The sequence below is a fragment of the Phodopus roborovskii genome, unplaced genomic scaffold, assembly GCF_943737965.1.
Source record: "Phodopus roborovskii unplaced genomic scaffold, PHOROB, whole genome shotgun sequence".
Classification (NCBI taxonomy): domain Eukaryota; kingdom Metazoa; phylum Chordata; class Mammalia; order Rodentia; family Cricetidae; genus Phodopus; species Phodopus roborovskii.
The window spans coordinates 18999302-19014162 of record NW_026126433.1 but is presented as its reverse complement, the minus strand read 5'-3'; positions in this window follow the sequence as shown (position 1 = coordinate 19014162).

Below are 14861 nucleotides of genomic sequence, written 5' to 3'. Positions count from 1 at the left end.
GTATGAAGCCTACTTAATCATGGTGGATGATTTCTCTGATGTATTCTTGAATTCGGTTTGCCATTATTTTATTGAGTATTTTTGCATCGATGTTCATCAGGGATATTGGTCTGTAGTTTTCTTTCTTAGTTGTGTCTTTGTGAGGTTTGGGTACCAAAGTTATTGTGGCCTCATAAAAAGATTTTGGCAATAAACCTTCTGTTTTTATCTTGTGGAACAGTTTGAGGAGTAGTGGTATTAGTTCTTCCTTGAATGTCTGGTAGAATTCTGCACTGATTCCATCTGACCCTGGATTTTTTTCGTTGGAAGGCTTTCAATTTCTGCTTCTATTCCATTGCGGGTTATAGGTCTATTTAAGTGTTTGTCTCTTCTTGATTTAATTTTGGTAAGTGATAGTTATCCAGAAACTTGTCCATTTCCTTTGAATTTTCAATTTTTGTGGAATACAGATTTTTAAAGTATGACCTGAAAATTGACAGGATTTCCTCTGTGTGTGTTGTCATTTTCCCCATTTCGTTTCTGATTTTGTTAATTTGCATGTTCTGTCTCTGCTTTTTCGTTAATTTGGATAAAGGTTTGTCTATCTTGTTGATTTTCTCAAAAAACCAACTCTTTGTTGCATTGTTTTTTTGTATTGTTTTCCTGGTTTCTATTTTGTTGATTTCAGCCCTCAAGTTGATTTTTTCCTGGTGTCTGCTCCTGCGGGGTGAACTCGCTTCTCTCTTTTCTAAGGTTTTCAGTTGGGCTGTTAATTCTTTTATGTGACTATCCTCTCCTTTCTTCATATGGGCACTTAGTGCAATGAACTTCCCTCATAGCACTGCTTTCAAGGTGTCCCATAAGTTCGGGTATGTTGTATCCTCATTCTTGTTGAATATTAGAAAGTCTTTAATTTTTTCTTTATTTCTTCTTTGACCCAGGAGTGGTGCAATTGCACATTGTTAAGTTTCCATGAGTTTGCAGGTTTTCTGCTATTTGTGTTGTTGTTGAATTCCATTTTTAAAGCATGGTGGTCCGATAAGATACAGGGGACTATTCCTATTCTCTTGTATCTGTTGAGGTTTGTTATGTCTCCTAGTATGTGGTTGATTTTAGAGAAGTTCCATGTGGAGCAGAGAAGAAGGTATTTTCTTTTGTCTTTGGATGGAATGTTCTACAGATGTCTGTTAGCCCCAGTTGAGACATAACTTCTGTTAATTCTTTTGTTTCTTTGTGTGAGTTTCTGATTTGTGGTCCTGTCTAGTGTTGAGAGTGGTGTATTGAAGTCTCCCACTATAAGTGTGTGAGGTTTTATATGAGCTTTGAATTTTAGTAGTGTTTCTTTTACGAATGTGGGTGACTTTGTATTAGGGGCATAGATTTTCAGAATTGAGACTTTGTGTTGATGGATTTCTCCTGAGATGAATATGAAATGACCGTCTTCATCTCTTTTGATTAGTTTTGGTTTGAAGTCTAACTTGTTAGATATTAGGATAGCTATGCCTGCTTGCTTCTTATTTCCATTTGATTGGAAAATCTTTTCCCAACCCTTTACCCTGAGGTAATGTCTATCTTTGGAGCTAAGATGTGTTTCTTGTATGCAACAGAAGGATGGATTCTGTTTTCGTATCCATTCTGTTTGCCTGTGTCTTTTTATAGGTGAGTTAAGACCATTAATGTTGAGGGTGAGTAAGGTCCATTGATTGTTGATGCTTGTTTGGTTTATGTTTGTTGTTGGCAGTGGTATTGTGAATATATTTGTTCTGCTTCACCCTAGGTTTCTGGTGTAATTGGATTATCTGTTGCCTACATTTTTGTGGGCGTAGTTACCTTCCTTGGTTGGAATTTTCCTTCCAATACTTTCTGTAGGGCTGGATTTGTAGATACATATTGGGAAAATCTGGTTTTGTCATTGAATATCTTGTTCTCTCCATCTATATTGACTGAGAGTTTTGCTGGATATAGTAGCCTAGGCTGGCATCCGTGTTCTCTTAATACTTTTAGAACATCTATCCAGGACCTTCTGGCCTGGAGTGTTTCCATGGAGAAGTCAGGTGTAATTTTGATAGGTCTGCCTTTATATGTTTCCTGTCCTTTTTCCTTCGCTGCTATTAATATTCTTTCTTAATTCTGCATGCTAGGTGTTTTGATTATTATACGTCTAGGGGTCTTTTTTTCTTTGGTCCAGCCTATTTGGGGTTCAGTATGCTTCTTGTACTTTCATGGGCATGTCCTTCTTCAGATTTGGAAAGTTTTCCTGGATGATTTTGTTGAATATGTTTTCAGCACCTTTGAGCTGGGCTTCCTCACCTTCCTCTATGCCTATTATTCTTAGGTTTGGCCTTTTCATGGTGTCCCACATTTCCTGGATGTTTTGTGTTAAGGATTTGTTGGATTTATGGTTTTCTTTGGTCGATGAATCTATTTCTTCTAGTTTATCTTCTGTGCCTGAGATTCTCTCTTCCATCTCTTGAATTCTACTGGTTATGCTTGTGTCTGTGGTTTCCGATTTTTTGCCCAGCTTTTCAATTTCCAGCTTTCCTTCCATTTGTGTTGCCTTTATTTTCTCAATTTCGGTTTTCAAGTCTTGAACCGTTTCCTTCACCTGGTTAATTGTTTTTTCTTGGCTTTCTGTACTTTCCTTAAGGAATTTGTTCATTTCTTCCACTTTTTTGTTTGTTTTTTCCTCCATTTCTTTAAGGGATTTTCTCATATCTTCTTTGAGGGCCTCTACCATTTTTATGATGGTGATTTTTAATTCGTACCCTTCTGCTCCCTCTGCTTTGTTGTTGTGTTCCATTCTAGTTGGTGTAGATTCCCTAGATTCTGGTGGTGTCATGTTTGTCTTTCTGTTGTTAGATGTTCTCTTGTATTGTCTTCTTCCCTTAGTTTCTTCCAGTAGGTGTTGGTGGTGTCTCTTCCCTCTCTCTATGGTCCTTCCCCGATGGGCTTATGTGGATCAAAGATTCAATGTCTGTAGCTCTGTGTGGTCCAAGCTCTCTAGGAGGTTTCTCTGCTGACAGGGATCCAGGGATGGGGTCAAGGATGAGGATCCAGAAGAAGATGCCAGCAGGTACTCACAGTGGTCCTCTGGCCAATAGCTCTGGCCAATGACCGGCAGAAGAGGACGAGGGCTGAGCTTGAACTTGAGAAGGTTTTGCAGGGTAGTGGGATCTCACTGGAAACTGGCGCTCTCCAGCTGAGACCTCGTTCTTTGTCAGGGGCCTGGATTTCGACATCATGCTATTTTCATTTAAAATTTTAATTGGTTATGGCAATGATGAAAATCATAAGTACCCCTTTCTAGTTAAAATCCAGGGTAGTGTACAGTGGCATAAAGAATGAAGAAATTAATAGTCTCGTGATTAGAAGCAGATGCCACAGAACAATTTTGTCACTTCGGGACATAATGTAGCTAGAGCAGTGAAGATATGCTACCCAGGAATGTTTTTAACAACCCATATGTATTTTTCTTTGCTCTACAAGTTCAGTTACTTTAATCTTGTATATAGCAGCTGTTCCATCATATTATTGTTGACATGGAATCTTCTCAAATCCCACATAAAGTCAGAAAATTTTATTATTTGCAAATCCAGACCCATTTCTGTAATTTCCCTCACTAACAGTATTCCCCTAATTTAAGCCATTGGAAATTCTGAGAATGTGATTTCTTCTGAGAAGCCTAAACTCATCTGGTGGGAACTTTTGATTTTTATTTTGTGGTGTGGGTCTTCATTCTCTCTCTTTCTCACTCCTCTATTTCCCTTCAGTTTCATACTAGTGAACTCTTGTCTGATAATGAAACTACCTTAGAAATCATGGAAAAATGTCTTAAGTTCTCTATCTTTATGAGTTTCCTAACCCCTTTTCACTACTAATACCATGTAGAGATCCAAATAGCAGATGACAGTACATGAGTGACCTTTTCTTTTGCTTTATCTGTTGGTTCAGAAACAGAACAAAAGTAAACAAACAAACAAACCAAAAAAAACTACAAATTCACCTTGGTAGAAACAAAAAAGTTATTATGAAATGTTCCACATTAAAATTGCAAAAGGTAGGCTGTATTAAGGAGTGCGATAGGTTGTTGTGTCTATCACAAGAAAATATACTCAGAATGACATAACTAAAATGTAAAATAACACATGCCCCATCAACCCAGCCAAGGTTTCTGACTAAACACTCTTTGATTGATTGTCTTAACATTTAGGACTATAGATTCATTCTTAAAGCTTATTTATTTATCACCAGGCTGAAATTTTTAGTTTGTATAATAGAGTAATATCTAGGATTTAGTCACTCAGGTGAAGTTGCCTGTAGCCATGTTGAGAAGCACCAAGCAGGAAATGAGAAATGCCTAACCCAGTAAAGATTCTTTTCTTGTCCTTTATTTGTCTCTTATATGCTTATTACCCATTCTTTCCCCCATGGATGAAGGGATAATTTAGTTACAAAGAATCCTAGTTGTACCTGTCTGTACTGTGCCCCTGCTATGTGGGCAGTGACCAGATACATAGAATCCTTTCGAATAACTGAAAAGAAGAGCTAACACATAAAACAGACAAAACATGCAATGAATTGAAGCTATAGTTCTCCCTTCCTTTCCATAGATCCTTGGTTTATTTGCTGAACAATTTCTCATTTAATTTTCCATTCTTTTCTTCATTTTATAATTTACTAGTATGCTAATGATCTTTGCACCATCATGTTCTAGTTGTCCTCCACTACAATGCCAATGGCCAATCATGGATTTATAAAAGTTAGAAATAGATTGCTATAGGGTTTTGGAGATGCATTTGTTAAGGTCAGCCACATGAATGTCAAAGAACTAATGGTGTAGGACAGGATCAAGTGGGTAACTTTAAAAGGCAGTGTCTGAGGGTCCACTGACTCCTCCATGCTTCTCCTTCCTTGATAACCATCTTGAGGCAGCATCATGTACATGGCAGCATGCCTCTTTTTTCTATCCTTTGAAACTTTGGTGGTATAGTCATGGGAATTCTTTCACTCCACACTCCAATCCATATGCCCCACATATTCCTTTCTTTCCCAGCTAACCTCTAAAGCAACAAGTTAACATTTCATTGCCAATGTTTATATTTTAGTGCTACCATCCATTGAGGCTACCAATTTTGAAAGTCTGAGAAAAAAGAAAGTATCTTTAAATTATTTTGGCATTTCCATTCTACTTTTGGTTATTTGACACTGGTTCAAAGCAAAATCATCAAATGGGTAAATAAATAAACTGTTTGAATTAATCATAATTTGGTCAATGCTTTCTCAGTACTTAATGCCAAGATGGTCACCCATCATGGGATGTGGGTGTCCAATTCACAGATAAAGTCATGAACACTATTCTATAGTTGTAGATTACCATTGCAATCTTTATATTCTTTCTATGTTCTTCATTTTGATTTATGGGACATAGTAAAATAACCACATATGAAGTTTCATTACTTAATACTCTTTTCTGAGCAATAGGTACAAAAGTTGACTGCTTTCCAAGCAGTAGATGTTTTATAGTGACCAAACAAACAAATTTAAAAATCAACACACTTTTCAAACACATTCATTGAAATATGACTTTAAGTGTGTTAGAAAAAAGCAAGGGGATCTGCATAGGTCTCAAAAGCTATTTGTTGACAACCTTAGCAGTTTGAATGCAGTCCACATTTTAGGTGTTGATAATCTTCTATATCTTTATTCCACTGCTCATTTTTTCATGTGGTAATATCAATAAAATTGCATCAGACACAGAGATAGACAATAATGTAGACTAAGCTAATTTGGCTGAGGTCCTGCCACATTGCCAACTCTATACAATCACCAACGTTTTAATCAGTGGATCATCTTTTTTAGAGGTATGGCTCTTTAAATCTTAGTACACATTAAAAATAATGAGTTTGATTAAGTTGACCATCTCTCAAGTTTTAATTAAAATCTAGTGTACCTAATCTAGTTCTTCATATCCCTTAATTCTGAATCTTCAGGTTCTTATAGCACTGGGTTATAAATATTTGAAAAAAATGCATTTGGGTTGAGTATTGTGGCTTTTTCTCTACAGAAAACCATGGAGTTTTCCTGGACTAGCTGTCTTGAGAGACATGTGTCTTTGGCTTTTCAAGTTAGAGTCAATAGCTTCGGAGATACTGTGTGCCTTCCAGTTCAGGATGCTTTGTGTTTCTCTATATGTTTTCTAGTAATCAAGGAAGCATAAAAGCTTGACAGATCAATGAGTCTTAGATGTTAATCTTGTGTATCCTCTATGACTTGCAAACTTCATTGTATTCTGTCAACTTCAACTGTACTGATCCTGGCTAACCCTATTTTATTCTGTTCCTCTCTGATAAAGGCATAAAAAGCTTTTAATTAAGTTGTTGAGATCTCAGTCTTGCTGTGGCCTCTCGAACCCAGCCTGATTTAATTCCTGGAAGCCATATCAAGTGACCTTGTCCTGGTAATTAAGGACACTTACAGTTCTCTGTTATGAGTCCATAAACATACTAGCTACCTTCATAGTATTCATGTTCTGATAGATGCTATAAGCATGATGATGTGCTTAGAGTATATGCAAACATTGTTCCATTTAAAAGAAAGGATATTGTATCCACAGGCTCTTGTGTAGAAGATAAATCCTGGATTTTTACTCTGAAAGACAGATGTGGGGAATTTAGTTTTCTATCAGTTATTTAGTCAGCAATATTTCCTAAGATGATAAAAATTGCATGTCATCATAAGACCTATAAAATTCATCCAATGGTAGTTTTGAATACTAACTACAACAACAGTAATAAAAAGATGCAATTGTAAGCCAGACACACTAAAGTAAGTAGTTATAAAGTATTTATGTGAGCAAGTAGGAAAGTGTCTGATGAACTTAAGAGGGAGTTATTCAACATGATTAAGGGCATGAAACTGGTTAACCTTCTCCTGGAGGTTATGATCATATTCCATTAAAAGTGATAGATGGAGTACTTTATCCCTTGATGATGTCTAAAACCCAGGCTACAAAGTACTTAAGACTTGTTAACTTGTAGAACTGCTGTGAAACTATTCTAAGTCAGTGAGAACAAGCATATCTCCAAAGAGAAGAATATGTCTTAAAAAGAGAGTCCTAAAAGAAATGCATTAAATGCACTAAAAGAAAGTCAGGGGCTTAGAGACAGCAAGAATATTCACAGACTCTAATCATTTGCAGAAAATTCAAGCTGCTTTAGGAAGTACTTGTATATCCTACAGGGTTGTTTTGTCATTATCTTTAGATCTGCCACAATTTATATGGTGTTTGCTTTATTGTTTTGATCTGTTTGTGGTGTTCTTCAGACTCACTGGTTATGTAGTAGCTGATATTTTTTATTTGATAATTAAAAAAATATACACATTCAATGGACTCTTTAATTTCAGCTCTCAGATGATTACTTTCAGGACTGATATTATGTTATCTTCAGTTCATCACATCAGGATATTTGAAACATCAATGTATCTTATTAGTGCTGTTGCTACATTGATCAGTTTATTAAGGTGTTTTCTCTAAGGCTTACTCATGGTAATTACTATTTTTCCCTTCATATAAATTAGTGTCTTCTGAGGAACATGTTGAGATTATGCAAACAGCCATATGTGATCATGCTCTGCTCACTAGTTTTAATTATTGATCTCACCTGCACTTGTTATTGCTATGATGCTTTTTAATTCTGATGTTCTATTTTTGTCACTCCTACCATATTCATTAGAATTCTGGTAAAGAACTGTATTTTCTATGTAAAAGTATCTATTTCTATTTTTCTTAATTTCATGTATTTGTACAAATATATACATTTGTACAAATGTATATTTGTACATTTATTTGTACAAAATGGACTATGGCATATTAATTATAGTATATGTACACTCATTGTAAGTTCTTCATTTTCTGTGTAATTGAATCCAATACTGAGTCAGTTGTGTTTGACCATCATAGGTGGAGGGGATAGTCCACTGCATTGTGACTAGAAACTGATGAGATTACAGAGCTGTGTTGTAGTTAATATCATGTGACCATACAGAGTTAGAAACAAAACAACCAGAAAAACAAGCACAACTACAAAGAACTGGCTAAGACTAATCAAGAGGATTACCAACTGTCCTTTGTTTCCAATAATGTCATCTCCATAAGAATGACCTTAAATATTGGCTACTTCCCTTATGCATGAGACAGCATGACACATCCTAAAATCTATAGACTTATAGAAAAGAGAGTATCATATCCTTGAGATGTATAGTCTGAGAAGAATTAACCAAATTAACACATTAACCCTCAATTTAACCAGAAATCTCTCCTTCCTTAAGATTTGCTTTTTCCAGGGTATTGTAACATTGCCACGCAAAGAATCCAGCCCCCTCCCCCGAACATGCTCAATCTTTTTGGCCTGTATTAAATTCTCATTCTCTCTCTCTCTCTCTCTCTCTCTCTCTCTCTCTCTCTCTCTCTCTCCTGCTCTCCTGTTTGGTTTTTATATGTTTATTGATGAAGAAGCCAGAAAGACACACAATGACAAAAAGAAAGCATCCTCAACAAATGGCCCTGGTCTCAGTGGGTGTCAGCATGTACAAGAATACAAATTGACCCTTACTAATCTACCTGAAAATACCTCAAGTCCAAGTGGATAAAAAAAACCTCAGCACAAAAACAGTACTCTTCCAAACATGATGGAAGAGGAAATAGAGAACAAATATTGATGTACTGGCACAGGAGACAGCTGCCTGTACAGAATACTAATAATACAGGCCCTACAATCAACAATTAATAAATGGGTCTTCATGAAAGTGCAAAGTTTCTGTAAGGAAAGCACACCATTAATAGTATAAAAGGACAATCTATAGAGTGGGAAAATATTTTAGAAAATCCATATTTAGTAGGGACTAACATACAAAAATATATATAGAACTCTAGAAACTAGACATCACCAAACAATATAAAACAATTAAAAATGGAGCAAAGGCCTAAAAAGGAAATTCTCAGTAGAGAATTTGACTGAGACATATTCAATGTCCTTTGCTATCAGGGAAATTCAAGTAAAAACTACATTAAGATTCCTTCTTATACATGTCAGAATGTTAAAGATCAATAACACAATGTTGGCAAAGATGTGGAGCAAGAGGAAAACTCCTCTATTGCTGGTGGAAGTGCAAACTTGTACAACCACTATCAAAATCAATATGGCATTTCCTCACAAAATTTTGAATCAAACTATGTCATAAGCCAACTACACTACCTTTGGGCATATACCCAAAAGATACTTTATTTTACTATAAAGATACTTGCTCAAATATATTCACAGACGCTTTATTCATAATAGCCAGAACATTGAAACAATCTAGATTTCCTCAAGCAAAGTATGGATAGAGAAAATGTAGTAATTAAGACAATGAAGCATTACTGAGGTGTTAAACAATGGAGTTATGAAATATGCAAGCAAATGGATAGGATAAGAAAATATCTGACTGAGTGAGGTAAGGCAAACCCTGAAATGTTAATTTGGTATGTACTCATTTATAAGTATATATTATCTATTAAATAAATGATAATAATGCTACAATCCAGAGACCTGAGGAAGCTAAGTAACAAGAAGAACCCAAGTGGGGACATATTGATTTCCCTAGGAATTGGAAATAGAGTAGATTTTGGAGTGTATGGGCTTGGGAACACTAGGGATCATGTGGGAGTGGGAGGGTGAAAAGAGGGAGTATAAGGAGAAATGACTGAAACTGAGAGACATTTGGCAAAGATGTAGAAATTTAGAGTAGTAGAAACTCCCTGGAATCTATGATGTTGACCCTAGAAATGACGTCTAATAATGAAGGATAAGGGGCCTAAATTGGCCATCTTCTGTAACAAGGAATGGCTTCCAATGCTGAGACTGGGACATCAACCCAGCCACAAAACTTTCTTCTTCTAATTTGGCTTACCTGAATGATATGCTGGGGTAATAGTGGTACAGAGAATGGACCAAAGAGTGACTGCCCTAAATTGAGGTCCAGACCACTACAAAGAGCCCATAACTGACACTGCCTGAAAAGCCAGGACCAGAAAAGCAGAGAACTAGAAAATGACAGGACTGGCAAAAATGATAAGTCAATGAAATGATTTCTGATGATATTCTGCTATACTCGTAGATCAGTATCTAGCATAACCATTATAAGAGAGATTTTTCCATCAGATTATGAGAGTATATACAAAGACCTACAACAAAACATTAGGCAGAAACCTGAAGAAGACAACAAGGAAGGATTTCAAGAGTCAGAAGGATCAAGGACACAAGAACATGACTCACAGAATCAACGAAGTGGAGCTCGTAGGGGCTCATATATACTGAAGAGGCAATCAGGGAGTCTGCATGGATCTGAGCTAGTTCCTCTGCATATATCTTATGGCTGTGTACCTTGGTGTTCTTGTGGAACTCCTATGAGTGGTAGCGAGAAGTGTCTCTGAATTTTTTGCGTTCTCCTCTTTTACTCTTACTGTGCTGCTTCATCCAGGCTTGATGTAGCTTGTTGTGCTATGTTCAGTTGATATCCGTGGGAAGCCTGTTGTTTTCTGATGGAAAATTGAAGAGGACTGGACCTTGAGGAGAGCAGGTATGGGAAGGAAGACTGGGTGGAGTGGAGCAGGTTGAGATGGGGGCTGAGGTCTGCTCTGTGTGAAAGTAGAATGGAAAAAAAAAAAAGAGCATTTACATTAATGTCCTTAGATCTGTCCCATAGAAAGGAAAAAGTGTGAGGGCTTTCGAGTTTCTTACCTAGTTTTTGTTATCTTTGTTATTTTTTGGAGCCACATAGAACATACTACATCAGGCTGTGACCTAACTTTCAGTCCAAAGGAGGGTATCAAAAATAGGGAATAAACAATAGTACCTTGTCCTGTTTGGTTTTGACTATACACACCAAACTATCACCTTTTAATAATGCACTTGACAGCTTAGATCCTTTGCCCGAATACAATATACACACATATTTCTCTTTAACAAATATACATGAAAACCTCGGAATTTGCTTGAATCTCAAATAGCATGGGGCTGCATATCCAAGCACTCAGAACAGTAGTATACAGGTTTCTCAACTGCAAACAACAAATGATTTTAAATATTTTTCTGTCAATATATTCTCACTGTATTCAGTTTCAAAGACTAGAAGGGCCAATCTTTTCTACATGTAGTGTCATTGAAGTGAACTTGCAGGAAGAGTGCTCTATTTGCCACCTTATGTCTATACACATTTTTTTTTTTTGTACATACAAGTAAAAACACACATACTGGATAAAGTAGATTACACAGAAATGAGATCATGTACAAAAAGACAACAATTTCTCCTTCATCCTCCATTATATTTCAAGGACATGAGAATGTTGTACTACATTTCTCCATTAAAATTTAAATCTCCCGCTCACTTTTCTGAAATGTGATTTGCTTTTAAAGGGCAGTCATTTTCAGTGGCCAGCAGTGGAAAGCACCTGAAATTTCTTCTGTATCATTTTTGTATGATTTCCATAATAATTATAATTATTAAAAGAAAGGTTTGTTAAAAGGAAAATCAAACATGTACTTTTAATTTTCTACTGTAATACCACTGCCTTCCACTCCAGATGCAATTTTATTCCACATTTTTTAACTTAATGATGTAGGGTTTCTCTATGAAGCCCTGGCTGTCCTGAAACTGATGTTATACACCAGTAAGGCTTGGAACTCAGAGACCAAACTGCCTCTGCAATTACAGTGCTAGGATTAAAGGTATGCAGCACAACCATATAGCCCCCCTCATTTTAAATGTATGTACTGAATACTTTTTAAATTATTTATTCATGAGGAAAAGATCTTTATAGAATATGCTTTGGGAATAAATTTAGAAGTCCCCAGAGTTATTAATCCTTGGTTATCATTATAATGTGTACACAGAGCTAATTCAACTATACTCATATATGCTGTTAATTAGTTCAACACATTTAAAAATGTTAATTACTAGAACTTGTTATTTTTTAACTGCATTTTGAATATTACTCTTTATTGGATATTATATTTCTGCCAAAACAGAACACATTCCAATTTCTACAAAAGTAACCCTTGACTCATAATGTGAGCTTGTGGGTAATGTTGGCTAGTCTCTCATTGTTTATTGAACATGTAAATATCCTTCATCAACATGCTTCTTTATCCAACCATTGTTGGATAAAGGACCTGCCTCCAAGTCCTTGTCCTGTTTGAGTTCCTGTCTTGAATTCTTTTGATGATTAATAATATAGGGAAGTGTAAATTGAAATGAACTCTATAACCTATATAAATCCTTTGACTAGCTCTAAAGCTAACTCTCACATTTTACCTAATCTTTTACTCTAACCCTAACCACTAGACCTGGTTCTGTATTGCTTAATCTAACCCTAGCCCTGTCCATGAAACATAACTCTAAATCTTATCATGATCCTAACCCATAACCTGAGTATATCCCTAAGGAAAAATGTAACCAAGTCCAGAGTCTAATGCTGAATCTGCAATGGCAGGAAAGGGTCTCCAAAGATTGGAGGGTTTTGTGATTGTATGCCACTTTCATACTCTTCTGGACCATTAGCCACATTTGAGATCTCTTGCTATTGCTTTGGAAACATGACACTTGCATCATGGTGGACTCTGATCTTTCTGGAACCATAAACCAAACTCTTTCTCTTATAAGTTATTTCAGTTATGGTATTTTATTGCAACAGAAAAGAAACCAATACACCTGCTATATACTGATTAATGCATAACTTTATTAATAATAACAAATACAGAAGTCGGTCATCAATGGAAAATCAAGGAAAGAACTTAAAGCACCTAGGCACATTCAGAGTCAAGAGCAGAGAACACGGTAGTGAATTAATATATGCATGTATATATACTCATGTTTAGTCTTATAACTTGCAGTGACCAGCCATAAGGTGGTGCAGCCCACATTAGGGGTGTTCCTCCCCAGCCTCAATTAATCCATTCAAGAAAATGTCCCTAGCAGGCATGTTCCCAGGTCAATCTAGTCTAAATTATCCATTGAGACACTTCCCAGGTAAATCTAGATTGTATTGACAGTTTAAAATATTAGTCACTAATAGCTATGGCATAACATGTTAATATATAAGTATAATATTGAAATAGTATATATTAAATGACAAAACAAAGTATAATATAACTTATGCAGTTTAACTTATGAAGCAGATTATCAACTTACTTGCTAAGACATAGCATCACTCAATATTTGCTTTTTATATAAAGTTCACTCCAGATAATTTGAAAACAGAAACAGAATTGATCCAATTTACTACAATTAAACGATTAAGCAAGGAAAACAACAAAACGACAACAACAACAACAACAAAAAACACAGTAAGCATGTATACACTTTCAATTTTCAACTAATACTCTCAGTAGTGTTTGCTGCCCAGTTCCAGTTTCTGCACATATTTTACCCAAATCAGCAATCAATCTAGTCTTTGAAAATAATGATACATGTAACACAGGACAAAAATCAAACTATGGCCATGTTCCAGGCACCTTATTTCCTGTTCATATGTGCTGTACTGAAATACATTCACAGCCATGGCAAGCTAATGGCAGTAAATCTGCTTATTCCTAAAGAAAATAATGCATGTCTTGTAAACAGAAACATTTATGGGAAAGTGTAATGTGAGTGCAATTTTGGATTTGATCTTCAAGGTGAAATATTAATGGAAATGCTTTTCTGATAATGTTACTCATTGAAAAAGTAATTAGAATAAAAATCTTTCTCTCTGTGAAGTGTTTATAGTCATTTGAGGGTCATGGTAGTGATGTCTGAGTTCCCGGTGTGCTAATTTCACACTGCTATTTATACAGGAGGGAAGATTAAAGGCAAGAGTTGTTCTTTTGATTGTGCTTCATATATATCAGAGGATTCATCTGATTACTTGTTTCAGAGAATCTGTTCCCCAAACATCCTGTCTTATGACTTAACACATCTTGAGACATATTTTGTTATTGATGAAATGGATAATTTGGGTAACATATTGATTTACACTGTAGGTGGTGGACCCATTTTGATCCTAGAACCCTCATTAGGTCATAGAAAACTAGTGGAAACTCCAATATCTAGAGTTCCGTGGCCCTCTTCTGGTCTTTTCAGTCAGATTCATATGCAAGGTTCACATAAAAACAAACATATACATAATGTTTCATTTGTTATACATGTTTTAAAAATTGAGTAATTATAGAAGTAAATAAAATGTTGAAGAGACAATACTGGGCTGGTACAAAGGATGTAGAACCAGGATCAAGCTTTGAGGGTTGGGTCAAGCCCAGAGAGTAATAACAAAACTTGGCTGATGAAGACTCTGTGTAAACCACAGACTAGCTACAGCCTAGATAATGCATTACACAGCATCTCTGCACAGAAATACACTCCAGGTAAGGCATGTTGATTCATAATGAATATTTAGGAAGACACACAAGCTATATCACTAAACAAATTAATTGCTCATTTTCTTCTAGTGGGAATTACAAGTTTATTGAGAAGCTCCCTTAAAATGTGCCCATTTAAAAATTAACAGCTTATAATGATTTGATGATTTTTGTCTGGGGCTATAAATTCGTGTCATGAGACTGGAGATATGACTCAGTGGTTAAGGGTGACTGTTCCAGAGTGTGCGGATTAAATTTGCAGTGTCTGCATAGTGGCTCACAATTGTCTATCACTCCAGGTCCAGGGAATGTGGCCCTTCTCTGTTTTTCATGGGTAACAGGCACACAATTGCTGCACAGATATGCAAGTAGATAAAACACCCAATAAAAATAAATTATATTAAAATTTAAAAGAATTGCTTTTCTAAAATCTGCAGTTGTATTCTGTTT